This window comes from Littorina saxatilis, linkage group LG8 (genome assembly GCF_037325665.1).
Source record: "Littorina saxatilis isolate snail1 linkage group LG8, US_GU_Lsax_2.0, whole genome shotgun sequence".
Taxonomy (NCBI): Eukaryota; Metazoa; Mollusca; class Gastropoda; order Littorinimorpha; family Littorinidae; genus Littorina; species Littorina saxatilis.
This window is the reverse complement of record NC_090252.1, coordinates 40912000-40916457: the sequence shown is the minus strand read 5'-3', so window position 1 is coordinate 40916457 and position 4458 is coordinate 40912000. Positions and strand designations below refer to the sequence as shown.

The following is a 4458-nucleotide window of genomic DNA, read 5'->3' as shown; positions in this document are numbered from 1 at the left end:
TGCTTAAAGCAGTAAGAAAAGCATATCTGAGCTTTGGAAAACATTAACTCAGGCCTAGGATGTCACCAAGAAGGCCTGGGCTTCATCTCGACCACAGACATTGTCGTTTCCCTCGTCCATGCATCTCTGTATATACGCATAGCATGTTTGAGGTAGTGAATAGAAAGCAAAACAAAGATAAAAAAAAACTTGGACTGCACGCAGCTCCACTGACCAAAGAGTACACTGCAATTCCTTTACATATAACACCTTAACGTGCAGAAATATTAAAGCAATTTAGTTTTCTTTGTGAACTCAACTATGAGTAATAGCAATAACCGCACAACACGTTTGTTTTGAATAGAGCTCATTAATCTTGTTGCAAGCGAGATAACATAACAATATAGGGACAACAATGCAAAATGTGCGTATTGCATTTCCAGGTTTGTTTTTTCTCAACCAAATCACTACTAACTATCCAAAGACACTTAGACAGTCAGGGTGCAGAGGATAGGGGTATTTGTCAATCGACCCCACAGTGTACATACTATTTTAAAATGTTACACAAAGTATCAAAGCAAAATTTAAAAAGAAAGCCAAAGAACTGTTTGTTCCATATAATTATCATTTCTGAATGTTGATTTCAGTTCATCCTATTTCCCAATCTAAGAGGCCAGTAGAGCAAATGCACAGAACGACAATAAAGAACAGAGATTATGATAAGCAAACATACGACACAAAAACAGCAGAACAAAAAAATAAAACGACAACTTAAAACACATGTCTGTGAACACAATACTTAAACTACGAAAAGTCAAGAACATAAACATGTAAACCAGAAGAGATCCACCCAGGCTCTCACGTAGTATTAGGTGTGATGTTTCCCTTAAACATGCCAAAAGCACCCGCACCATTGAGTCATGGACAGGAAACAAGTTGTGTCAACATTAATTTCGAAATTTAAGGCATGTGATACTTAAAACATGTTCAGCAAAGTCATATCCCACATCACACACAAAGAAAAAAACAGTAATATTAAAGAGGTGGTATGTATGTGTTAAATTAGTTGGATGGTCATATTTAATGTTTCAAGACGAAGATACCAGTTCCAATGTACGAGACAAACAACATGGTTAAAACAGGAAAAAAAAGCATCTTTGATGTTTGAAACAATCATGAACCCGGCCCTAGCATTTCACCAAGACGGCCGTGGGTTTGATTTCAACCACAGACAGTTTTTTCCCGTGTTCGTGCATCTGTGTATACTACATGTTTGAATTGGTAAATTAAACAAACACACACGGATACAATGAACGAAAAAGGACACAGTTATGATAAAAGTAAACAACCATTATTATATGCTTTTTATGTTTTTCATGCAAGATCCGTTCATTTCACCGCGGTTATTAACAAGGCTTCCTTGCTCTCAGTGTTCCCTTCGTGTTTAAGTACACTGACGCCTACCATGTTGCTTTCGCCATTTCTAGTGGGACTTGTACGTCGACAGAAGGTGTGCCTGTTCAAAATAAAAAGCAATTCAGTCTAACAGAAGCCGACGACAGTAAGTATAGTTAAGGTACAGTGTGTGTGTGTCTTTGTGTGTTTGTGTGTGTGTGTGTGTGTGTGTGTGTGTGTGTGTGTGTGTGTCTGTGTGTCTGTGTGTGTGTCTGTGTGTGTCTTAGTGTGTGTGTGTGTCTTTGTGTGTGTGGATGTGTGTGTGTGTCTTTGTGTGTGTGAGCGTGTCTGTGTGTGTGTGTGTGTGGATGTGTGTGTGTGAGTGTGTCTGTGTGTGTCTGTGTGTGTGTGTGTGTTTGTCTTAGTGTGTGTGTGTGTGTCTTTGTGTGTGTGGATGTGTGTGTGTATGTGTATGTGTGTGTGTGTGTGCGTGTATGTGTGTGTGTGTGTGTGGATGTGTGTGTGTGTGTGTGCGTGCGTGCGTGCGCGTGTGTGTGTGTGTGTGTGTGTGTGTGTGTGTGTGTTTGTATCAAGCAGAGAAACCGATACCACGACATAAAAAGGAGTACAAAAATGAATTTACCAGATAAAGGCAGCCACGACTATCACCAGGAGGAACAGGATAATCACCGCGATTGCATACATCGGAAAAAGCAGCTGCTTGAAGGATCGGTCTTCTATGCTGGCCTCACCTGTAACACACATACATTATGATTAATTGATGGTAAAGGCAAGGCAATTAAATGTAGAAATACATAGCCAATCATACATTAACTACAGCGTGCAAAAGGTTATCATAACGAGACAATGAACACACGTAGAAGTTACAAGTTCTGGATGTGTTGTGTAAAAACGTTTATCATGATAAGGTATGCTCACACACACACACACACACACACACACACACACACACACACACACACACACACACGCGCGCGCGCGCGCGAGCGCGCACACCACTGACTCCAGCCCCCCCCCCCCCCCACATAGACACACACACATACACACACATTTACTACTATCTATTCTACGTCGAGTTTGAATCGAAATGGTTTTCATGACAATGAATAATACAACCAAAGAAATAAGTACACAAAACAAAATAGTATGGACAAGGAACAGAACAATGTGTGTACCTGTCGACAGTTCCAATATGCAGATTCCAGTTTCACCTGGGAGTGAGGGGGATCTACACACGTAAATGCCAGCTTGCTCAGGAATAACATGTGGAATGTTGACTTTTAGTTCTATGGGCATCTTGCTGTCGTTTTCATAGCCATGTTTCATCACACTGCACTGGCCATCCTTATCGCATCGAGCGATCTCCTCTGATGAAATAATAAGTAATGGATCATTAATCTATTGATATTTAAATCGCCTGTAAATAAAGGCATTCTTAAGGTAATTACAACGTCAGCGACTAAATAAATGAATGTATACACAAATAAGCAACAAACGAGACAGCACAATCTCTATGACAATGATTTTAAAGGCCCGAACACAAATCATAACACTTACATGCACACATCCACACAACCATCTATCGAACAATCATCTATCGATCAAGTATGTTTCTTTTCTCCTACCTAGCTGCCTTTTTATTTGGTTGTTGCTGTGGCGGTGGTTGCAGTTGTGTTTACTTATTCAGCTTCTTCCCTATCATTATGATATCCAACGATCCATATACAATACCTTTGTGTTTTCCGTTGTTATCGTAGACCTTTTCCAGTGTGATACCATTCATACCAACGCTTTCGGGGAACTTGCATGAAACTGACGCCTGTTCTCCGGGTAAAGCACGCGAGGTTGTACTGCATGTGATAATGTCATCGCCAATAACGCCGTTTTCTGCGGACAAGACAGAGTTGTGTTAGCGATTACTAAGTATCAATTGTAACTTAAAATGATATAACAAATTGTGTAAACAAGAGAAAGTACTGTTTTGTTTTCTATTTTAACGCAACCAATAAGAGAGTTCTTTCCAGCATTGATAATTTCATTAACAATCACCTGGTTGAATCAGTAGAAGTAGTATTAGTAGTAGTAGTAGTAGTAGTAGTAGTAGTAGTAGTAGTAGTAGTAGTAGTAGTAGTAGTAGTAGTAGTAGTAGTAGTAGTAGTAGTAGTAGTAGTAGTAGTAGTAGCAGTTGTAGAAGTAGTGGTGGTGGTAGTAGTAGAAGTAGTAGTAGTAGCAGTAGTAGTAGACTAAAGTAGTAGTAGTAGTAGAACTAGCAGTGGTGGTAGTGGTGGTAGTAGTAGTAGCAGCAGTAGTAGTAGTAGTAGTGGTAGTAGTAGTAGTAGTAGTATTAGTAGTAGTAGTAGTAGTAGTAGTAGTAGTAGTAGTAGTAGTAGTAGTAGTAGTAGTAGTAGTAGTAGTAGAAGTAGTAGTAGTAGTAGTAGTAGTAGTAGTAGTAGTAGTAGTAGTAGTAGCAGTAGCAGCAGCAGCAGCAGGAGCAGTAGTAGTAGTAGTAGTAGTAGTAGTAGTAGTAGTAGTAGTAGTAGTAGTAGTAGTAATAGTAGTAGTAGTAGTAGTAGTAGTAGTAGTAGTAGTAGTAGTAGCAGCAGCAGCAGTAGTAGTAGTAGTAGTAGTAGTAGTAGTAGTAGTAGTAGTAGTAGTAGTAGTAGTAGTAGTAGTAGTAGTAGTAGTAGTAGTACCAGTAGTAGAAGTACCATGCAGTGGTAGAATAGTCGTTGTAATAATAGTTGAAGTAGTAGCAGTAGATGATAAATAGTATTGTATTGTAAAAGGACGATTACAAGCAGCACTGGCAACAATAACCATGAGCAAGTTTGTTTACATGCAGGGGACGACGTTTCTCAAACCAACATGCCTCAATGTTTTCCTCGCAAATCTTCAGACTGTTCACACTTGGCTTTCATCACACATCGTGTGTATAGACCGCTCCGAGAGTGGAACATAAACAGAAAACTAATAATCATCAAACCCTGACACAACAAAAATACTTACTTTGCACAGTCAGGCTACATTCAGTGGCGTTCGCTTCTGCGGCTGGCAACGTTTTGC

At 39.6% G+C, this 4458-nt stretch overlaps 1 long non-coding RNA gene across 2 annotated transcripts in view; it reads right to left on the bottom strand.

The window, feature by feature from the left end:
* Window positions 1-2555: 2555 nt before the first annotated feature.
* Window positions 2556-4458, bottom strand: part of LOC138972317 (uncharacterized) — a 5382-nt gene continuing 3479 nt past the window's right edge. The window contains exons 5-7 of one of the 2 annotated variants that reach the window (XR_011457553.1): window positions 4402-4458; window positions 3127-3282; window positions 2556-2762 (exon numbers count right to left, since the gene is read on the bottom strand). The exon at window positions 4402-4458 is cut by the window's right edge and continues 144 nt beyond it. This is a non-coding gene — a long non-coding RNA (uncharacterized lncRNA). The remainder of the gene's footprint in view (window positions 2763-3126; window positions 3283-4401) is intronic. The other variant, XR_011457552.1, reaches the window with a different exon arrangement.